The sequence below is a fragment of the Hyperolius riggenbachi genome, chromosome 2 (genome assembly GCF_040937935.1).
Source record: "Hyperolius riggenbachi isolate aHypRig1 chromosome 2, aHypRig1.pri, whole genome shotgun sequence".
Lineage (NCBI taxonomy): Eukaryota > Metazoa > Chordata > Amphibia > Anura > Hyperoliidae > Hyperolius > Hyperolius riggenbachi.
Genome location: NC_090647.1, coordinates 56,599,436 through 56,623,519, shown reverse-complemented (window position 1 = coordinate 56,623,519; position 24,084 = coordinate 56,599,436). Strand labels below are relative to the sequence as shown.

Below are 24,084 nucleotides of genomic sequence, written 5' to 3'. Positions count from 1 at the left end.
ATGTGCCCAGGATAGATAGCCAGGGGGTATATGTGCCCAGGATAGGTAGCCAGGGGGTATATGTGCCCAGGATAGGTAGCCAGGGGGTATATGTGCCCAGGATAGGTAGCCAGGGGGTATATGTGCCCAGGATAGGTAGCCAGGGGGTATATGTGCCCAGGATAGGTAGCCAGGGGGTATATGTGCCCAGGATAGGTAGCCAGGGGGTATAGGGTCCCCGTTTAGGTAGTGACAGGAGCGCACCCCACCCTCCCCTCCCGCCGCTGCTGCCTCTGCCGCCGCCGCTCCCTCCTCACCTTGCAGCAGCTTCAGACCTCAATCAGCGGGCGACCCGACCAGTAAGAAGGCGCCAGGCGCACCCGCTCTATATGCGGAAGTGATGTCACTTCCGCATATCAGTGCGGCGTGCTAGGTCCTAGCGCCCGCCCGCCTGATCGAGGTCTGACGCAGCGCCGGCGGCTAGAGGGAGGAAGGGAGCGAGCGAGCGGCGGCCACAGGGGGAGAGCGGCAGCCGGGCGGCGCCTCTCAGAGGCAGGCGCCTGGGTGCCTTGCACCCGCAGCACCCGCCCAGGCTCGGCCCTGTTGCCAGCCACCTTAATATGCCAAGTGTCAAAATTTATTAGTCAAAAAGGGAAAACATTAAAATCTCCAAAAATGCAGTCTGAAGTTAAAGGAATACTGAAGTGAGAGGGATATGGAGCGTGCCTCTAATGCTGGGAATACACGGCTCGATTCTGAGCCATTTCGATGGCTCGATAGATAATTTCCGACATGTCCGATCTCCCGCCTGATCGTTTCACCGCTCGATTCTGCATAGAGGACAATGGGAGAAGATAAGAAAAACGAGTGGAAGATAAGAGAATCGCTGGCAGAATCAAGCAGGCAAAATGATCGGGCACGGAAACGAGTGGCAAAATCGAGCCTTGTATGCCCAGCATAATATTTTTAGCCATAGACTCTTAACAAGCATGCAGCAGATCAGGTGTTTCTGACAATATTGTCACATCTGACAAGATTAGCTGCATGCTTGTTTCAGGTGTGATTCAGTCACTACTACAGCCAAATAGATCAGCAGGGCTGCCAGGCAACTGGTATTGTTTAAAAGGAAATAAATATGGCAGCCTCCTCCTCTCACTTCAGTTGCCCTTTAAAATAAAAGAAAATTAAAAAAAAGATACTCACCTAAGGAGAGGGAAGGCTACGGGTCATACAGAGCCTTCCCGTTCCTCCTACGGACTCCGCGTTCCCGCACTGGCTTAACCATTAGCAGTCTCCGACCAATGGGATGGACACTGCGCTCTCTCTTTCGCTGGTTTTTTTTTTTTTTACTTTTTTCACGGGCGTAACAATAGGGGATACAGCCCATGCTCCCCCTGGGACCCGCTCAGGGCCGTTTTGGGGGGGCAGGAGGGGTCGCAGGATGAGGGGAGAGCTTGGTGGCACGTCGGTGGGGAGAGGGGACGGTCACCCATCCCTCACCTCGGGCTCTCCCCTCCCCTCCAGCATTGAATAAAGTGTATGCAGGCGGCGGGGCAGCGGCAGATACATACTGTACCTTCCAGCGCGGACGTTTCTCCCTCTAGTGTCTGATGCGACTTCCTGTTTATACAGGAAGTCGCGTCAGAAGCTAGAGAGAGGAACATCCGTGGAGCGCACAGAAGGCATGTATCTGCCGCTGCCCCGCCGCCTGCATATACAGACTATTCAATGCTTGAGGGGAGCGCAGAGGGGAGAGCCTGAGGTGAGGGGGGGGGGGGACCGTCCCCCCTCCCCACCAACATGCCACCAAGCTCTCTCCTCGTGCTTTGACCCCCCCAGCCCCCCAAAAACGGCCCTGAGCGGGCCCGGGGGTCCCGCTCAGAATTTCTGCAGGAGGGCCCGGAGATTCCTAGTTACGCCCCTGACTTTTATTTATTTTAACTTCAGACTCACTTTAAATATCCTAGTTTCAGCATCACTTCCTGTAACTATATATATTGCTGTATATAGGTATGTTGTCCCGTCCTCCCACTGAGGCTTAGCCTCAGGACCGGATTACCGACCAGGCAACAAAAGCAGTCGCTTGGGGCCCCATTCAGAGTCAAAGGGGCCCCATCAGCACATAAACCAGCCCTCGCCATCCTGTCAGCGGTGACTGGATGGTATAATGGTTAAAGGGACTCTGAGCAGTGCAGTAACTATGGAAAGATGCATATCATTTTAAAGCTCTCTTTCTCCTCTTTCCAATGATATATAAACCGCCGCCCTATGCCTTTTAGTTTTCGCTATTTTTGCGATAGAAATCGCAGCCACGGCAATTTCGGTCGCGAAAATAGGGAAAACTAAAAGGCGTAGGGTGCTAGTTTATCTATCATTGGAAAGAGGAGAAAGAGAGCTTCAAAATGATATGCATCTTTCCATAGTTACATTGTATTACACAGGACAACTTTTCTCCAAAGTCGGCAGCTCGATTCAGCACAATGCAATGAAATATAAGGAACGCAGGGGGATATAATTACAAACATCATGCTGGTAGGTGTGAGGATGTAATTAATTAGTTGTGGGTATGCTTAAAGGCATACCCACAGGCACTGCTCGGAGTCCCTTTAAGGGCTCTACCTCTGACACAGGAGACCAGGGTTCGAATCTCGGCTCTGCCTGTTCAGTAAGCCAGCAGCTATTCAGCAGGAGACCTTAGGCAAGTCTCTCTAACACTGCTACTGCCTATAGGGCGCGTCCTAGTGGCTGCAGCTCTGGCGCTTTGAGTCGGCCAGGAGAAAAGCGCGATATAAATGTTATTTGTCTTGTCTTGTCTTGTCAAATGATGCCGTGCGCTGCTGATTGTCTTCAGAGCCGGGCTCTCTTCCTAGGTCCCCCTCCTGCTACTGTGCGCTCTGCCACTGCCCACTCCTCCCTCCCTTCCCACAGAGAACCACAGCTGCAGCAAGAATGATAGCAGCAGATGGCAAACGCTCACTCACCTATCCATGATCCAAGCGATAGAGATCCCGTCATCTGAAACCCATCTGTCTCTTCTTCAGTGCAGCCGCTCGCTCTGAACTTCCTGATTCTCAGATCAGACAGGAAGTAGGAAGTAGTAATAGTAGTAGTAACAGAGCGGCAGCACTCTAAAGGAGACAGATTTGCTCCGGATGACGGGAACTCTATTGCTTGGAGCGCAATAGGTGAATGAGAGTGGCTGGATAGTGTAATGGTTAAGGGCTCTGCCTCTGACACAGGAGACCTGGGTTCAAATCTCGGCTCTGCCTGTTCAGTAAGCCAGCACCTATTTCAGTAAGGAGTTTCTTGAGCAAGTCTCCTTAACACTGCAACTGCCTACTGAGTGCGCTCTAGTGGCTGCCTCGCAAGCGCTTTGAATCCGACAGGAGAAAGGCCCTATACAAATACTGCCATTATTATTATTATTATCTGGTGCTGTCATTCTCCTCCGCTGCGGCTGCCTTCTCTGCTGGACTATCGTATTTACTGGGATGGAGGCTGCATGGTGGCTGTCTAGTTTGGGAGGAAATCGGTTGTTCGGTGGTGGGGGTGGTTATGTAATTCTGTCTGGGGAACGACTTCCGGTTTGGCGGTGTCCACAGCTTTCTGCTATTGCCAGGCTGGAGATGCAGGGGGAAAGTGCTGCCCCAGCCCCTGAGTGCAAATGTCCCAGCCATTCATCTCTCACTTTCCATTTTGCCGCTGCTATTCCCTGCATTGTGCACCCACAGAGGAAAGCGGGCTGTTGCCCATAGCAACCAGTAGCTCGGCTGCCCCGGTGTGTGCGGCATGTTGCTGTGCAGCTGCATCTTCTGATTCTATTACGACATGATGGGGGGGGGGCCCAAAGAGGGTTTATTGTTGCATGTGGCTGCTGCACAAGCTCACCAGGGACCAAAACACAAGCCAGAAAACTCCAACCCCCCCCCCCCCACGCTGACTTCAATGGATTTTACACTTGACTCCCACACAGACCTGTAATTTTGGACCTATTTGAGTAATTGATCCCCACCAATAGACTGATGTGGTGTGTGAGCTCAGTGCTGCTGATGGAGGGATAATTATTTGCTTTTTAGTAAAGGAATTTGTAATCGTTGTACGTGGGACAGTGTTTAGCCTCTCAGGTTGCTTGCCATAGCTTTTTTATTTAAAGAGAACCCAATCAGCGGAGAGGGAAGGGATGTGGGCGGGGACCGGAGCTATGGAGGAGGCGGGGAATCGGCAGAGACTGACAGATGTAGAGGTAAACAGCTGGCTGCGTCACGCTGTGTGTCGACAGCTCGGCGACTTATGGGGGGCAAGCCGAGCGCAGGGGGGGGGGGGGTCAGAGGGGAGCAGTATAGCAACAGAGGCTGGGCAGTATATGCACCAGCCATAATGTCTAAAGTACCCCTGAACTGGAGGCAACCATAATGATTTCCTTTTTAATAATACCAGTTGCCTGGCAGTCCAGCTGATCTCTTTGGCTGCAGCAGTGTCTTAATCACACACCTGAAATAAGCATGTCAGCACGGCAGCCAGGCAATGGGTATTGTTTCAAAGAAAATAAACATGGCAGCCTCCATATCCCTCTATGTTCAGATGTGTTAATTTTAGTTGTGGATATAATTTGTAAGGCCGGATCCACACTATAAGCGCTTTTGTGAGTGCTTGCGTTTGATTAGCGCTTGCTGAGCGCTTTTTAAAAAATCACCCCCATTCACTTTCATTAAAATCGTGTTAAAAATCGTGTACAAATCGACACGATCACGTGCGTTTTTCACGTATATGTGATCGCGGCAATTGCGGTGATTTTTTTTTACCGCAAATTTAATGAAAGTGAATGAGAGCGATTTTTAAAAAATGTACTCTGCAAGTGCTAATCAAACGCAAGCGCTCACAAAAGCGTTTACAATGTAAATCCGGCCTCAGGGCTTGACCTGCAGTCAGGATTTTCTTAAAGGGAAGGTTCAGGGAGGGTGGAGGAAAAATAAAAATCAATTTCCACTTACCTGGGGCTTCCTCCAGCCCGTGGCAGGCAGGAGGTGCCCTCGCCGCCGCTCCGCAGGCTCCCGGTGGTCTCCGGTGGCCGACCCGACCTGGCCAGGCCGGCTGCCAGGTCGGGCTCTTCTGCGCTCCAAGTCCTGGTACTTCTGCGTCCCACGCCGGCGCTCTGACGTCATCGGACGTCCGCCGGGCTGTACTGCGCATGCGCAGTAGTTCTGCGCATGCGCAGTACAGCCCGGCGGACGTCCGATGACGTCGGCGCGCCCGCGTAGGACGCAGAAGTACCAGGACTTGGAGCGCAGAAGAGCCCGACCTAGCAGCCGGCCTGGCCAGGTCGGGTCGGCCACCGGAGACCACCGGGAGCCTGCGGAGCGGCGGCGAGGGCACCTCCTGCCTGCCACGGGCTGGAGGAAGCCCCAGGTAAGTGGAAATAGATTTTTATTTTTCCTCCACCCTCCCTGAACCTTTCCTTTAAAATGGTTTTACTTTCCCCCACGCTGGTATTTTATTGTATCTGTGTCACGACTGGTAAAGAGTTTTTTTCACTTCCCTTTCTTGATGGCTGTTACTGGGGAAACTGAACCAAGGTGGCAACAATAGTCTGACACCAGGTCTAAACTACACCTATGACTCTGAATCTAAAATGAAAAAAAATTGGCTTGCGTTTCACTTATGCAGTGACTACCAGACCCACAGTACCTGTAAATCCCCCAAGGAAGGCTCTCTGCTGGGTTTTCCCAACAATCTACTCTATACAAACAGCACATCAATACCCACCATCCAGTGCAGTCATGGGGAGCTTCACTACTGGGGGTTTGATGAGAGGTCCACAAAGTGCAGACACAGTGTGTGGTGACCAAAATCATTATTAGTGATAAGTCTCAGATAAAAGTTTGATGTACACCTGTACACACTTGGAATAGGCATCCAAAATGATCTTTGATGATCATTTCTGGTTACCTAAGTTGCAAAGGTGTTGAGGCTTTTAACACACTCTAACCACACAGGCAGGGCCGGCGCTACCATTAAGGCAAAGGAGGCAGCTGCCCCAGGGCCCCAGAGCTTGTAGGGGCCCCCAGTGGCTACAAGAGGAAAAAAAAAATTTTCAAATCGGCCTTATAGTTTTTGAGAAAATCGATTTTAAAGTTTCAAAGGAAAAAAAAATACACATTTAAAAACCTGCCGACTTTAATGGTTAATAGCAAATCCACCTTAAATGCTAGAAACCCTAAATTTGCAGAATATGTTAAGGAGATCATTAGGAATAAGAGGAAAAAACAATTTTTCAAAAAGACCTTATAGTTTTTGAGAAAATCAATTTTAAAGTTTCGAAGGAAAAAAGTATACTTTTAAATGCGGTAAATGTCACTTTTAGTAGCAAACCTAATGGTAGTGTAATTTTACATGCATCAAACGAAAGCGCAATAAATTTCCTGACGGGGTTTCCAGGGGGTCTATACGCAGCCGCACCCCTTTGGCCAGGGATCGCTATACAGCCGCAATATGGCTGCATGGAGATCCCTGGCATTTTTTCCTATTTTCCCAATTTTTTTTTTTTATGTTTAGAGTGTGGGAATTTTTTAAAAAAAAATTATGTGGGGTCCCCCCTCCTGAAACTTTTTAACCCCTTGTCCCCCATGCAGGCTGGGATAGCCAGAATGTGGAGCTCCGACCGATTGGGACTTCACACCCTGTTATACCAGATGCAAAAAAGGTCCCCTAATGCCGATTTTTGTTCCGGGGTACATGTTGGGGGGGGGGGGGGGGCCCAGGTTTATTTTGCCCTGGGGCCCCATTGTTGCTTAAACCGGCCCTGCACACAGGCAGGTATTCCCACACGGCACACAATTTATCCCTAGACGCACCACAAGAGGAGGATTTACACATAGTTGACTTCAATGAAGACACAAACATTTAGGCCAGTTAGTTCTAATTTTATTTTATACTGCCTGAATACAGGTACAAATTGTATTTACAATTGTTGTGGGGTCATCTCACCCCGGGATCCAGAAGAAGGCGAAAAACCCCCCAGAGGCAAGTTAGGTCTGATTTGTGCCTCGGAGGGGAAAAAATTCCTTCTTGACTCCTATGTGGCAGTCGGCTTTTACCCTGGATCCCAGGTATCTCCCCAGATCATGCTGCCTCGCTGTCTCTGCTGGGCATTTCTGTCTCCTCTTCTTATCTGGTTGGGAATCTTCTGTCACCTCTTGCAGGGACATCCACAGATGGTGGGGGGATTCTGGCTACATATACAAGGAGGGGGGAAGGATCAGCCTACCTATACAAGGGGTGAATTTGGCTACCTTTGCTGTGGGGGGTCTGGTTACCTATGGAAGGGGGGACTCTGGGGAAACATAAGTGGCAGAATGCTACCTTTACTGGTGAGAATTTGGCTACTTATACTGAGGGTAGGAGGCACATAATGTTACCTTTACTGGGGGGGGGGGGGGGGGATACAGCTACCTATACTTAGGGGGGACTCTGGCTAGCTATACAGGGGAAAGGAGAGGGAGGGGATCTGACTACCTGTACAAGGGAGACTATGGCTGCCTGTACTTACCTCTTGCTATTTTTCGTGGAGTCTCTTGTTACCTATACATAGGAGGGGACTCAGACCTAACTACGCTAGGGTTGTTTTTGCCCAACTATACTGGGGGGGGGGGGGCTATAAGGCTCCTTAACTGGTGGAATATAAGGCTACCTATACTGGTAGGAGTCTGGCTACACATATGTGTATGATCAGAGCGCCTAGGTCTGATCTAGACAAGAGGGGTCTGAGCCCCATAAAGTGTCTGCCACGGGACTAAAAAGCCTTCTGTGGCCATGCGGTAAAAGAATGTCAAATCCAGTAATATGGAAATCCATGGAGGGAGAACCAGGTGCACTCGATATGAGCGGATGTTCCGCCATTTGCCCTAATCCAGGAAGCGCCCCTACGTCTTCATGCACCGGTTACATCACCTCAACAAGGAGATCCACTATGTGTCATGTCCGATAATAAAGTGAATATTCAGTGTTTGAAGTGGCCTTGATGGAAATAAAGTTGCGAGAGCTCCGGTTGCATCACCTCAACCAGGAGATCCACTATGTGTCTGACCAGAGAGTCTAGGTCTGATCTATACAAGAGAGGTCTGAGCCCCACGATGTGTCTGACCAGAGCATATAGCTCTGATCTATACAAGAGGGGTCTGAGCCCCACAATACGTCTGCCACGGGGCTAAAAAGCCTCCCATGACCATGCGGTGAAAGAAAGTCAAATCCGGTAATATGGAAATCCATGGAGGGAGACCCAGGTGCACTCGATATGAGCGGATGTTCCGCCATCTGCCCTAATCCAGGAAGCGCCCCTACGTCTTCATGCACCGGTTACATCACCTCAACAAGGAGATCCACTATGTGTCATGTCCGATAATAAAGTGAATATTCAGTGTTTGAAGTGGCCTTGATGGAAATAAAGTTGCGAGAGCTCTCAGGGTGTTTCTGGCCCTCGCACTAGCCACATAGCATTCTGATGGTTACCAAGGACTCGCCATGCTGCTGCTGCTGCAACCCCATTGGTGGAATAGGCTCTTCACCCAGAGAGTCCTGCGCATCCCCCCACTGACCACCTGGGAAAGAGCTGTAACCCCCTGCTGGCCGCTACACTCTATCTATCACTACCTACTGGCCATTATAATCCACCCATCATTACCTGATGGCCACTACAATCCAACTATTACTACCTTCTGGTCAGTACAACCTACCTGTAACCCCCTACAGGCCACTACAATCCACCTATTACTACCTGCTGGCCACTATAATCCACCTAATACTACATGCTGGCCACTACAATCTACCTACCATTACCTGCTGGCCACTACAGTCCACCTATTACTACCTGCTGGTCAGTACAATCTACCTGTCACTACCTACTGGCCACTACAATCTACCTGTCACTGCCACCTGGCAACTACAATCTACCTGTCACTACCTGCTGGCCACTGTAAATTACCTATTACTACCTGCTGGTCTGTACATTCTACCTGTCACTACCTGCTGGCCACTATAATCCACTTATTACTACCTGCTGGCCTCTACAATTTACCTATGACTACTTGCTGGCCACTATAATCCCCCTATGACTGCTTGCTGGCCACTAAAATCCACCTGTCAATATCTGCTGCCCACCACAATCTATCTGTCATTATCTGCTGGTCACTAAAATGCATCCATCACTACCTGCTGGCCACTGCAATTTACCAGTCACTACCTGCTGCCCATTACAATCTACCTATCACTATCTGCTGCCCACTACAATCTACCTATCACAATCTGTTGATCACTATATTTTACCTATCACTACTTGCCAGCCACTAGAATCTAACATTTACCCCTTACTAGAATTTAATGATCAATACCTGACTGTCACTACAATCTGTACAATCTGCCCATAACTACCTGCCGACATACCTATCTGCCCATACCTACCTGCCAGTAGAATCAGTTTTTGACTTTGTATGTGTGTGGGGTTGACACAGGTTGCCTCTCCTGGGGAGCCAAGTAGGTCACACATGGTCTTGCAAGCTGGCAAGCCACCATCACTGAAGGAGATCAGAAAGACAACGTGTTAGTTGAGTCCAACAACGAGATAAAATAAATATTTCAACATTCAGTTGCATATTATGCATACTATTATGCATGGTCAAACTGACCATCCCTACTGCTGATCTTAGTGAAGGTGGGGGGAATCAGACTCCAGGGAGGTCTTTCCTGGTTATTGTAGTTAGGATCCCATTGAGCAATATGTACAGTGTGCTGTACTCATCCGCTGGATGTATATCTACAACCTTATATGGAGATCATATATTATTTATGTTGTGGATACTGTGCTGGAGTGGCAGAACTGTGAATTATGGGACAAACTGAAGACTTACCACCTCCATGTCACCAGTCCTCCAGGAACAGGCCCGCCCGGGAGAAGGGGCCGCCAAACGGTCGCGGAGTCTCTGTTAGGAGGGGAGAAAACATGTTGATCAGTCACACTGTTCACACAAAATAATGATCTCAAGATCAAATGAGATTACATGGAAATAGTTCTAGTTTTGTAAAGGAAGGTGTCTTTTTTTTCCCCCTAGTTATTACAGTTCATATTTTGCATACAAAAGATGCTCAACTTTGCTCAAAGCTGCTCAGAAAGTCTCGCTAAATGTTGCAGCTGCATGGTATAGTGCAGTCAGCATGAAATCTAAATCGATTGATATGCAGCTGTGACTGATTGATGCAGTGCAATGCTATGTGCCACTGATCTACCGCCACGCCCCCCCCACCTCTATTTGTTCAAGTAAAAATCGATAAAAATTAAGATTGATGTCACATTGTGCTATAGATTCCCATGACAGGGAAATTTGATGTGTGTATGGCTCACTTTAGTATTGGTCTATCAGAGGCAAAATACTAGACAATGTGACAGAAATCCCTATTTATCACTTTAGGGTAGGTATGATCCTAGCACCAATTAGATTCAGCCCTGGGGAAAAATGTTTGTTGCAGTTACCAATACTCCACTACATAAGCTTTGTAAAAACATTTTTCATGTGCAGTTTTGGCCCTCCTTCCCCATTGCTCAACTCAATCTGCTTAATCCTCTTACAGAGAGACCTCATTTCTCACACCTGACCCTAAACTGCCATCATAAGGGGTAACCTGTTTCCTGACAGCTAGGACTGACCTCTTTCCGACATTAACCCCTTCCTTATGGCTAATCCTAACCTGCCCCCCCTAATATTAACGTCTTTCTGATGCCTAACCAGCTGGCACTAGTGACTAAAACTTACTAAACCTAAATCCCCCCCCCAGCACACACTAGCTACCTAATGCCTAAACCCTCCCCCCGCATTCCTCCCCCCTTCCCCCGTACACTTACCTGTCTAAAACCTAATTCCCCCTGCCCAGCACACACTACCTACTTAATGCCTAACACTTAACCCCCCCCCCATACACTACCTGCCTAATGTCCAAACCCTAAACTACCCCCCCGCACACACTGTCTACCTGCCGCCTAACCCTTAAACCCCCCCCCCCCCCACACACACACACACACACACACACACACACACTCAAACTACCTACCTGATGCCTAAACCTAAACTCTTTCCCCACCCCTACTAGGATAATTCCCCCCTTCCCAGGAAACACTACCTGCCTGATGTCTAAGCTTAAACTCCCCTAAGCCCCCCCCCCCGCACACACTATCTACCTAACGCCTACCCCTTCACCCATCTGCACAAACTACCTACCTAATGCCTAAACCTAAACTCTTCCCCTACGCAGACTGCCTACCAAATGCCTAATCCTTAATAACCCCCCCCCACACACACACACACACACACACACACACACTCAACTCTACCTACAAATGCCTAATCCTTAATAACCCCCCCCCCCCCACACACACACACACACACACACTACCTGCCTAAACCCCCACACATTAGCTACCAAAGTGCCCATTTCCACTAGCCGAGATATGATGCATTTGTGGCAAGAAAAGCCAAAAAATGCTAGTTCTCGGGCGCCACCATAGGCACCTAAAAATATCAGCATTTGGGAGCCTGCGGTGCCCGATATATAGTGGGTGCTGTAGCATCACCTGCTATTTACTAGGTGTCCATATTTCTGCTCCGCAGCGCAAATACTGATATATTTCACATTGCGCCTATTGCGGCACCCAATTAGTCCACTTGCCGCATGCGCCCTTTTTTATCCTTCACTTATGCGCAGGAAAGAAACTGACATCCTGCTGCATAATTCTGCACATTCTGTGCATCTTTTTTGTTACATTAGCAGCTGTGAAAAAAATGTGTGCGTTTTTCTGCATACAAACACACATGGTGTGAAGAAAACACACACAGAAAACTGAAAGCCAAGTGTCCCGTGCATTATAGTGGATGAAATACGGTATTCCCTTCACAAGTCTCTTACGTGTAGGAGCAGGTTCACTGAGCCGGAAGAGCGGGTGCACTCGCCTGCCTGTCTTCTGATCCCAGGACTTCTGGATAGCCAGGGCAGTCGGCATGGCATTCCTGGTTCTTTCACGGTGCTGGAAAGAGAAATATATATTACATTTTGAATGAACACAGAGAACAATAAATATTCTACCTGATTAGCACTAATTAGGGTTAATTAGCTGCAATAGGGAGGAATAATAATACTCACCAGAGATCTCTGCACTTCAACAAGCTGTGAGTACAGCAGAATGGCGTCAGGGCTGGGTGTGATGATGAGGGGTGGTCTGGAGAAGAGACGCCGCACTGTAGAAAAAAAACAAAACATCACATTAAGCACAAGAAAATGTAAATTCCTTATGGACTTTGGATGAGAGGTATAATAAAGGCATGTTTCTTGCTAGTTTTGCCCTAAAAGGCATCCCTCCCTCTTATTTGACAAAGTTGGGAGGTTTGCTACAGACACACTGCCAGGTTTTTTGCAAGTGTTTGTGATGCATTTGCATTTTGAAAAACGCATTCCAATTGACTTGAATGATACTCACCGCAAAATCACCATGATTTTGAAAAACCACAGCAAAATCGATTTCAAAACAAACACATTGCAAACGCTTGGCCGTGTCTCTCAGCCTAAACTACTATGGGACATTACCCTTAGGATGCAGTTGCTATGGCAACATAGAAAAGCCTCAGTGGCCTCCCTGGCGGTAAGTCCGACCTGAGCTCGGGCTGGGAGAGATGAGCTGCGAGCGGTAAGCCCGAGCTCAGGTCAGGCTAGGGAATTCCCTGCCCTTTAGGAGTCTGGCGCACGATCGCTGCTGCGCAGCGGGACTCCAGCTTTTCCCCCGGCTCTCCCCGGCCTTTCTGCGTACATCGCTGGCCGTCGGGCTCCCCATAGCCCCGCTCTTGTTCCGGGGGCCCGGCGGCCAATCTGAGCGGCGGCGTGATGTCACGGGGCGGTACAAAAAATTAAAGTGGCCCTGAAGAGTCGCACAGGGCAGAAGAAAAAAAAAAACAGATCTGCATGTGTTTTTACATATATACTGTATAAATATGTATATACTGTATATATATATATACATACATACATACATACATACATACATACATACATACATACAGTGAGTGTAAGTTTTACTTTTAAAACAGGGAAAATTATCATTTTCACAATTTGCGATTTCATACACATTATTAAATGTTTTATTAATTTGTAAAACATTATTGTAAATGAAATACAACACAATATTTTTATATGTTACCGCTTATCGCTTACACCACGCGCCCTTTTTCCCCGACACCCTTTTTGCATGTATGCCTCAGTATCTACTACTTGACATAAGGGTGCAGTTGCCACAGTAATGGTAAAGTCCCTTGTACACACATTTTACATCAGCAGGAGTATGTTGCTCTGGCAGTGGCGTCGCTAAGGAGTTGTGGGCCCCAGTGCAAGTTTTCCATTCCCCCCCCCAGCACTCTATACATAACAATTGATACAACACACCAAAACCTGCCAAGAACAAGCACAGTGTCAGAGGTGCAAGAAGGGGATGGGGAACAGTTTGATTACTGATGATGATTACTACTGTTCAGAGCATCTATAAGTGATTATTACCGGCACAGGACCAATAAAGAGCTAATACTGTGGCTGAAAGTAAACCCCCTGGAGATCCTCTGGCCCAAGGGCCCTGGTGCGGCCGCTACCTCTGCATCTGCTATTGCTACGCCACTGTGGAAAGGCCCAGATTTGAAAAACAAATTAACCCTTGATAGATAGGGATAGCCATTTATTATATAAACGCTAAATACTACTAATAAATCTCCTCCCTTGGAAACCCCCTATGGCTGATAATGTGAACATCGTGGAGATATGTGGAAACATAGGGCTCTATTCATAAAACCTTACCGCAAGTTTTCCGCTCAAAACAGCGGATTTTCCCGTCCATTTAGCAAAGTGGGCATTCATAAAAGCTGTTCCCGCATGAAAATCTACAATCCCTCAGCAGAGCGAGAAATTTCCGCCTTCTCCAGTGTTTTTCTAGATTTATCTAGAAAAAAGTAACAAAATGGCCATTCATAAAGTTTAGAGGAAGCGGTATGTGGACGGGAAATACCGCTTCCTCTGATTTTGCGGATTACATACAAGTGAATGGGACAGACCTCCCAGAGAGAGCAGCGCACGGAGGGACTCTGCCGGATGAAGTGTTTCCGCATGCCTTCCGACAGCTTACCGCCAGCCTTCAGCGGGAGATCTCCGCACTTGCATCGCAGCTTTCAAGATTTTTTTGAATGACCACCCAGAAGTGTAAAATACCGCTGCGGTATTTTCCCTCCAGGAGTTTTTTCGCCACAACTTTTTTATGAATAGAGCCCATAGTGTCATATTGTGTGTACTGCTGATACTTACAGTGTCCAGCCAGAGTCCAGATTCTGCCACAAATGATGAAAAACTGCCAGACAAGGACTGGTGGCACTAGGCAGAGCCAAACGTAGCAGAGCAGTTGGAAAAACATGTTGTAGAAGATATAGCCAAATTCAGGGATCAGTTCAGGGAGAACACCAGGTATGCTGCTGCATCAAATGCTGCTAAGCCTGGAGTGACAGTTGAGGTGGCTCATGCAACAGCTTGAGACTGTAACTGCCACTGCTGGAGGCTGGCTCATGCAGCAGTGTGAGACCATAACTGCCACTGCTAGAGGCTGGCTCATGCAGCATCATGTGACCATAGCTAATGACAACAGATAGCACAGCAATGATAATGATTAGAATGGTGCTTTTTCTCTACTATAATATGCAGAAAATAGAAGCAGTGAGTGCAGTGCTCCTCAGAAGCGCCTCTTTCAAGCTTTATATACAGGTCTGTGTAAATAAATGTATTATTTAAAGCCCAGTTTCAGGATTTTTAAATAACATTTTTTTGTATATTCACAGTGTATATCTTCCTGTATGTGAAAACACATTAGCTCTGACAGCACATGTTGAGGATGCAGTTACTACAGCGATAGTAATGGCCCTGGTACCACTATACACATGGCCGGATTTCTGGCAAGGCCACATAGGCCATGGCCTAGGGCACCAGATAAACAAGGGGCGGCCTGCAGACAGTGGGCATTATTTTCAAGTGTCCAAACAAATGAAAGTGGTCAGGATAACTGCACTATTAGTACCAGCTGGCATCTGCCTGTGCTGTGTTACAGGCAGCTGCAGTCCGTTAACCAAACGTTTGTGAACAGTGTGTGACTAGCAAAAAGCCAGACCTTGTCCAATGACAAAGCAGCAGCTGCAGGCAGTTACAGAAGGCCGGTTCTCACGTACTTGGTGTGGGGGATGAAAGGACCAGGGGCAGCACCAGCAAATAGTACAGAATACAGAAGGCAGCGTCTCACAGTACCCATTTCTTAATTATTGATTGGCCAGCGCTGTTACCCTGGAGACAGCAGTGGGTACAGGACTCACTTTTACGTGTTGCTGACCCCACCCAATGTCCAATTGTGAGCCACTTTTGACTATGTGTGTGTGGTGGAAGGCTCCCAGCACGCCCATCACCTGTAGATCGCTTGATTGACCAGTTCCCTCGTGTGACGTGATTGATTCAGTTCACGTTGCCATGGAGACCTCAGCACTAGCCGCAATAGTGGACACCATCGGCCCAAAAAGTTTGGGTGTGTGTGGAGAGAGGTGGTAAGATACGGTTTCGGTTGGGGCGGCTGGTAATAGTCGGCCTTGGGCGGTAAGAAGTACAAATCCGGCCCTGACTATACAGAGTGACCAGACGTCCCGGATTGCCCGGGACGCGTCCCGGGTTCGGGGTCCGCTGTCCCAGGCTTAATGAGGTCCCGGGAAACGTCCCGCTTTCAGCAGCGGGACGTCCCGGCCTCGGGACTCTGGCCACTCTCTCCTCAATGAACTGGCAGCGGCGTCTATAGACGCCGTGCCAGTTCATTGCCTGCAGCCCCGCTCCAGCCTCCTCTTCCGGTGTCTGTTCCGACACCGGCAGAGCAGAGCAGGGCTACGGCAAGATGGCTGCCGAAGCCCTGTACTGGAGACCTATTTGTGTCTCCAGTACAGGGCTTCGGGTGCCATCTTGCCGTAGCCCTGTCAGCGCGGAACTATGCAGGAGGAGGAAGGAGGTCCCGGGAGCAGCGCGCCAGAGGCCGGAGACTTCTGCCAGGTGAGTAAATCAATGCTTTCTTTTCCAGGTGAAATGTTTGCCCACATTGCGTTTTCTTTTACAGGTGAAATGTTTGCCCGCATTGTTTCTTTTACAGGTGAAATGTTTGCCTGCATTGTTTCTTTTCCGGTGAAATGTTTGCCCGCATTGTTTCTTTTCTGGTGAAATGTTTGCCCGCATTGTTTCTTTTCCGGTGAAATGTTTGCCCGCAGTGCGTTTCTTTTCTGGTGAAATGTTTGCCCGCATTGCGTTTCTTTTCTGGTGAAATGTTTGCCCGCATTGCGTTTCTTTTCTGGTGAAATGTTTGCCCGCATTGCGTTTCTTTTCTGGTGAAATGTTTGCCCGCATTGCGTTTCTTTTCTGGTGAAATGTTTGCCCGCATTGCGTTTCTTTTGTACTGACATGTTGCCCGCATTGCGTTTATTTTGTACTGACATGTTTGCCCGCATTGCGTTTATTTTGTACTGACATGTTTGCCCGCATTGCGTTTATTTTGTACTGACATGTTTGCCCGCATTGCATTTATTTTATACTGACATGTTGCCCGCATTGCGGTTATTTTGTGCTGACATGTTGCCTATTGCGTTTATTTTCTGGTGTCCGGGGTAACCGTTACTGCATTTATTATTTAATGGTCATAGATGGCTATGTTTGCTGCTTTGTGGTTACGGTATACTATTAGCATCACACAGTTTCTGCACACCCATGATGCAAAGTCTCGTTTGTCCACATCATGGCGTAAACACTGCTTTCTTATGCCTCGCTGTTACATCATTACGTTAGCTCCGCCCATACAATGTCATAGACACGACCATTTTCATGTTGCTATAGCTTCTAGCTCAGGGTGCAGAGGCCTAACAATGGCGGGTAACAAATTCCCTGGGGAATACAAGCCTGCATGGGGCACAAGTGGTTAGCAGTGTGTGGGAGGGGGGACTGTAGGTTGTTGAAATCTGGCATTTAAGGGGTTTATACATCACTTTTTCATGCCAAACTTTAACATCTGTTTTCTCAAAAACTACAAAGGGCCGTTTTCCACTACACAGCTGAATCGCAAAATCGCTAGTGATTTTTAAATCGCTAGGGTTGCTACTTTATCATAGAAATCATGAGAAGTATTTTCCACTATAGTGATTCGATTTGTAAATCGCCAATCGCAATCGCTTTCTGGACCGATTTTCAGAGGGATAGTGCAATGCAAATGAAAATCGCAATCGCATAACAAAATTAATGAAAAATCGCAATCGCTGGCGTTTGTGATTTGTGATTGCGATTGCTAGTGGAAAAGGGCCCAAAGTGTTTTTTTCTTTGCCATAAACAGTGAATTTGTGTCGGGGGCTTCGCAACTAACGTGGACAGTCAGCACCATAGGCTTCAATGCAAAATTCATGGAACTCTAAATGTAACTCTTTAAGGATACCAGAGCTGAATGAAAAAGTAAAAAAGTCCTCCGTTCCCCTCCATTATTGCGCAAACAATACCCCCCCCCCACCCCCCTCCACAGCCAGGTCAAGCATTAGCATGCAGGCGCTGACCCAGCTACGTTCTGGGCATGCGCAGAGCACTCCCGGCTGCGGGTGCATGATTAATGATGCGTGCTTTCTGATTCCTTATGGTAGCCAATAATAATCCAATCTTTTTCATCCAATCTTACCAAATGCATGTAGTATAAGGGTAAATTGAGTGAATATACTGAATGGATACTTCAGGCAGTTACCTTATATTACATAGAAATGGAAATTGGATGAAAAAGATTGGATCATTAGTGGCCACCATTAGAGTACGTGAGGCCTGGGGCGAGTGTCATATGCGGGGCCTAGAGCCATAAGTATAGGCCATCTACCATACCACCATGCTCACGGGCTTGTCCACGTCCACTTCTAATGCACTACACCTTATTATTGTTTAAGAACAATTATGTTTGTTTAAAGGCCATTAAGCTAACCAAAAACTGGAGATGGGTACCAGGCTGGCTGGGGAGCTAGGGATAGGTAGAGGCTGGCTGGGGAGCTAGTGGTGTGGTGTGTACCAGACTGGCCTGGGATGGGTACTAGGCTGAATGGGGAGCTAAGGATAGGTAGAGGCTGGATGGGGAGCTTGGGATAAATACAGGTTGGCTGGGGAGCTAGGGGTGTGTACCAGACTGGCTGGGGACGGGTGCTAGGCTAATTGGGGAGCTCTCCATGCCTTTTCTGCACCACCACCAGGGGACAGGGTGATATGTGTTATGTCTGTTGGCCTGACTTTGCTGGCTGACTTCTGATTCTGTTGGTGGTATTGTAGAGTCTTTACCTGTATAGCACCTGTACGGCTGCCTTCTCTGCTGGACTATCATATTCACTGGGATGGAGGCTGCATGGTGGCTGTCTAGTTTGGGAGGAAATCGGTTGTTCGGTGGTGGCGGTGGTTATGTAATTCTGTCTGGGGAAACGCTTCCGGTTTGGCGGTGTCCACAGCTTTCTGCTATTGCCAGGCTGGAGATGCAGGGGGAAAGTGCTGCTGCTGTGATATCTGGCACCCTTTTCACAGGGGTGCCACAGCCCCTGAGTGCAAATGTCCCAGCCATTCATCTCTCACTCTGCATTTTGCCGCTGCTATTCCCTGCATTGTGCACCCACAGAGGAAAGCGGGCTGTTGCCCATAGCAACCAGTAGCTCGGCTGCCCCGGTGTGTGCGGCATGTTGCTGTGCAGCTGCATCTTCTGATTCTATTACGACATGATGGGGGGGCCCAAATCAGTTACTTTGCTTAGGGCCCCATTTAGCCTTAATCCGGCTCTGCTTAGCCTAGGCTGTTTATCATGCATAATTCTCCACCCAGAGCATTCTGGGAGACCAGAGATATTTTCTACTGGCTCTAGGACTTTAGTAAACTAACATTCCGTAGAGATCACCTGCCAGCGCTTAAGATGGTGCCTGCTGTGATAAATTGCAGAAAGGAAATCAAGATTTTACAACGGGCAAATACGTATAAATTAATATTGTAAAAAAAAATTAAGCAATTTCATTAATTATGTGATTTTGACTACAGTTCCTATTTATGTAGAGGATTTGGATTCATAGCCGGCCATAAAGCCTGACTGCATTACAGGGTGATATTTCTCTCTGCTTTGGACAGACAGGACAAATTAGATTGTTATGCAATGTAGTGATGGGCCCAATAATGGACTAAGGTGCCCACACTTTTTCCGCTTGTGAGCTACTTTAAAAAATTAGCAAGTCAAAATGATCTATCTACAATTTTAGGAGCACACTTATATATACAGAATGGAAAATATAGTGGTCCTAAGGGATCTACCATGAAGTCTTTTGTGATCTACAGATAGAGTGCAATCTACCTAATGGGTACCCCTGGACTAAGTTAAGTAGTTTGACCCCAATATTCGTGTTTTTTGTGGCCCCATGTGGTCTCTCCTGCCCTTCACACAGATATGCCCATGTCCAATGTCCCGGTATAGGTTATTTATTCATAACATGCCCCCAATGGAGAAGAGGCAGGCAGTGGGGATGAAGACGGAGCATGGACAGAGCAGCCGACAGGACAGGTGAGTGATTACAATGCAGCTACACATTGTGCAGGGGCCTCAGGAGTGGTCGGTGGGAGACTACCTGGTCGTCTTGTGGCGTGGGGCACTGGGGCAATTGTCCCCATTTCCTCAATGGCAGCGCTGGCCCTGACTGTATCACTCCGCACTTGCATAATAGTCCAGCTGGGAGGATCACTGCCGGAGACAAGGAGGCTGGAGGACGCGTGTGAAGTGGTTGGCATTTTTTCAAATGTATTTACCAACACTATTGAACACCAAAGTTTTAGGGTGTAAGAGGCACGTTACCCAATTACTGTATGTGTGAGGAGTAGTGTTGGGCGAACATCTAGATGTTCGGGTTCGGGCCGAACAGGCCGAACATGGCCGCGATGTTCGGGTGTTCGACCCGAACTCCAAACATAATGGAAGTCAATGGGGACCCGAACTTTTGTGCTTTGTAAAGCCTCCTTACAGGCTACATACCCCAAATTTACAGGGTATGTGCACCTTGGGAGTGGGTACAAGAGGAAAAAAAAAATTAGCAAAAAGAGCTTATAGTTTTTGAGAAAATCGATTTTAAAGTTTCAAAGGGAAAACTGTCTTTTAAATGCGGGAAATGTCTGTTTTCTTTGCACAGGTAACATGCTTTTTGTCGGCATGCAGTCATAAATGTAATACATATAAGAGGTTCCAGGAAAAGGGACCGGTAACGCTAACCCAGCAGCAGCACACGTGATGGAACAGGAGGAGGGTGGCGCAGGAGGAGAAGGCCACGCTTTGAGACACAACAACCCAGGCCTTGCATGAGGACAAGAAGCGTGCGGATAGCAATTTGCATTTTGTCGCCATGCAGTCATAAATGTAATACAGATGAGAGGTTCAATAAACAGGGACCGGAAACGCTAACCCATCACAGATGTTCATTGTTCATGTTACTTGGTTGGGGTCCGGGAGTGTTGCGTAGTCGTTTCCAATCCAGGATTGATTCATTTTAATTTGAGTCAGACGGTCTGCATTTTCTGTGGAGAGGCGGATACGCCGCCGATCTGTGACGATGCCTCCGGCAGCACTGAAACAGCGTTCCGACATAACGCTGGCTGCCGGGCAAGCCAGCACCTCTATTGCGTACATTGCCAGTTTGTGCCAGGTGTCTAGCTTCGATACCCAATAGTTGAAGGGTGCAGATGGATTGTTCAACACAGCTACGCCATCTGACATGTAGTCCTTGACCATCTTCTCCAGGCGATCGGTGTTGGAGGTGGATCTGCACGCTTGCTGTTCTGTGTGCTGCTGCATGGGTGTCAGAAAATTTTCCCACTCCAAGGACACTGCCGATACCATTCCCTTTTGGGCACTAGCTGCGGCTTGTGTTGTTTGCTGCCCTCCTGGTCGTCCTGGGTTTGCGGAAGTCAGTCTGTCGGCGTACAACTGGCTAGAGGAGGGGGAGGATGTCAATCTCCTCTCTAAAGTCTCCACAAGGGCCTGCTGGTATTCTTCCATTTTGACCTGTCTGGCTCTTTCTTCAAGCAGTTTTGGAACATTGTGTTTGTACCGTGGACCCAGAAGGGTATAAACCCAGTAATTGGTGTTGTCCAGAATGCGCACAATGCGTGGGTCGCGTTCAATGCAGTCCTAGGCCGAAGAGGTCATAGCCTAGGGTCACAAAACCTGTTTATTTGGGCAATTTCAATGGTGGCGAGTCTGACGTACATAAATCGCAGCAATGGCCGTTAGCAACGTCTGAATCTCACGAAATGTCTCATGCAGGTAGAAGACATATTGTTAGACTTGGGCTCCAAAGATGGGTTCCCTACATCTCTGCAAACCAGAGTTACAGGGCTCCAAATTTGGTAAAATCACCCATAGGATTTCATTGGGCCTCCTATTTACAGTTCCAAAATCTCACATCTTTTCAAAGGGCAATTACTCAGCAGTGGCAAATTTTCTAGCATTGTAGGGACCCTTAGGGGGAACATGACTGGTGAGTTTCGGGCCCCTAGGCCAAAGAGGTCATAGCCTAGGGTCACAAAAACCTGTTTATTTGGGCTATTTCAATGGTAGTGATGGTGACGTACATAAATCGCAGCAATGGCCGTTAGCAAAGTCTGAATCTCACGAAATGTCTCATGCAGGTAGAAGACATATTGTTAGACTTGGATTCCAAAGATGGGGTCCCTACATCTCTGCAAACCAGAGTTACAGGGGTCCAAAATTGGTAAAATCCCCCATAGGATTTCATTGCCTCCCTATTTCACTTTCCAAAATCTCACATCTTTTCAAAGGGCAATGGCTCAGCAGTACCAAATTTTCTAGCATTGTAGGGACCCTTAGGGGGAACATGACTGGTGAGTTTCGGGCCCCTAGGCCGAAGAGGTCATAGCCTAGGGTCACAAAAACCTGTTTATTTGGGCTATTTCAATGGTAGTGATGGTGGCGTACATAAATCGCAGCAATGGCCGTTAGCAACGTCTGAATCTCACGAAATGTCTCATGCAGGTAGAAGACATATTGTTAGACTTGGATTCCAAAGATGGGGTCCCTACATCTCTGCAAACCAGAGTTACAGGGGTCCAAAATTGGTAAAATCCCCCATAGGATTTCATTGCCTCCCTATTTCACTTTCCAAAATCTCACATCTTTTCAAAGGGCAATGGCTCAGCAGTACCAAATTTTCTAGCATTGTAGGGACCCTTAGGGGGAACATGACTGGTGAGTTTCGGGCCCCTAGGCCGAAGAGGTCATAGCCTAGGGTCACAAAAACCTGTTTATTTGGGCTATTTCAATGGTAGTGATGGCGGCGTACATAAATCTCAGCAATGGCCGTTAGCAAAGTCTGAATCTCACGAAATGTCTCATGCAGGTAGAAGACATATTGTTAGACTTGGATTCCAAAGATGGGGTCCCTACATCTCTGCAAACCAGAGTTACAGGGGTCCAAAATTGGTAAAATCCCCCATAGGCTTTCATTGGGCCTCCTATTTACCGTTCCAAAATCTCACACCATTTCAAAGGGCAATGGCTCAGCAGTGGCAGATCCCCCTAAGGGTCCCTACAATGCTAGAAAATTTGGTACTGCTGAGCCATTGCCCTTTGAAAAGATGTGAGATTTTGGAAAGTGAAATAGGGAGGAAATGAAATCCTATGGGGGATTTTACCAATTTTGGACCCCTGTAACTCTGGTTTGCAGAGATGTAGGGACCCCATCTTTGGAATCAAAGTCTAACAATATGTCTTCTACCTGCATGAGACATTTCGTGAGATTCAGACGTTGCTAACGGCCATTGCTGCGATTTATGTACGCCACCATCACTACCATTGAAATAGCCCAAATAAACAGGTTTTTGTGACCCTAGGCTCTGACCTCTTCGGCCTAGGGGCCCGAAACTCACCAGTCATGTTCCCCCTAAGGGTCCCTACAATGCTAGAAAATTTGGTACTGCTGAGCCATTGCCCTTTGAAAAGATGTGAGATTTTGGAAAGTGAAATAGGGAGGCAATGAAATCCTATGGGGGATTTTACCAATTTTGGACCCCTGTAACTCTGGTTTGCAGAGATGTAGGGACCCCATCTTTGGAATCCAAGTCTAACAATATGTCTTCTACCTGCATGAGACATTTCGTGAGATTCAGACGTTGCTAACGGCCATTGCTGCGATTTATGTACGCCACCATCACTACCATTGAAATAGCCCAAATAAACAGGTTTTTGTGACCCTAGGCTATGACCTCTTCGGCCTAGGGGCCCGAAACTCACCAGTCATGTTCCCCCTAAGGGTCCCTACAATGCTAGAAAATTTGGTACTGCTGAGCCATTGCCCTTTGAAAAGATGTGAGATTTTGGAAAGTGAAATAGGGAGGCAATGAAATCCTATGGGGGATTTTACCAATTTTGGACCCCTGTAACTCTGGTTTGCAGAGATGTAGGGACCCCATCTTTGGAATCCAAGTCTAACAATATGTCTTCTACCTGCATGAGACATTTCGTGAGATTCAGACGTTGCTAACGGCCATTGCTGCGATTTATGTACGCCACCATCACTACCATTGAAATAGCCCAAATAAACAGGTTTTTGTGACCCTAGGCTATGACCTCTTCGGCCTAGGGGCCCGAAACTCACCAGTCATGTTCCCCCTAAGGGTCCCTACAATGCTAGAAAATTTGGTACTGCTGAACCATTGCCCTTTGAAAAGATGTGAGATTTTGGAAAGTGAAATAGGGAGGCAATGAAATCCTATGGGGGATTTTACCAATTTTGGACCCCTGTAACTCTGGTTTGCAGAGATGTAGGGACCCCATCTTTGGAATCCAAGTCTAACAATATGTCTTCTACCTGCATGAGACATTTCGTGAGATTCAGACTTTGCTAACGGCCATTGCTGCGATTTATGTACGTCACCATCACTACCAGTGAAATAGCCCAAATAAACAGGTTTTTGTGACCC

At 47.8% G+C, this 24,084-nt stretch overlaps 1 protein-coding gene and 1 long non-coding RNA gene across 4 annotated transcripts in view; one reads left to right on the top strand and one right to left on the bottom strand.

Moving 5' to 3' along the window:
• Window positions 1-24,084, top strand: part of LOC137545496 (transmembrane 4 L6 family member 1-like) — a 139,246-nt gene that overhangs the window by 78,096 nt on the left and 37,066 nt on the right. The window lies entirely within an intron of this gene.
• LOC137545498 (uncharacterized) overlaps window positions 6,879-24,084 on the bottom strand; it is a 38,853-nt gene continuing 21,647 nt past the window's right edge. Inside the window, exons 2-6 of one of the 2 annotated variants that reach the window (XR_011026050.1) lie at window positions 12,160-12,254; window positions 11,926-12,043; window positions 9,879-9,950; window positions 8,033-9,545; window positions 6,879-7,926 (exon numbers count right to left, since the gene is read on the bottom strand). This is a non-coding gene — a long non-coding RNA (uncharacterized lncRNA). Of the gene's footprint in view, window positions 9,546-9,878; window positions 9,951-11,925; window positions 12,044-12,159; window positions 12,255-24,084 lie in introns of both variants that reach the window. The other variant, XR_011026049.1, reaches the window with a different exon arrangement.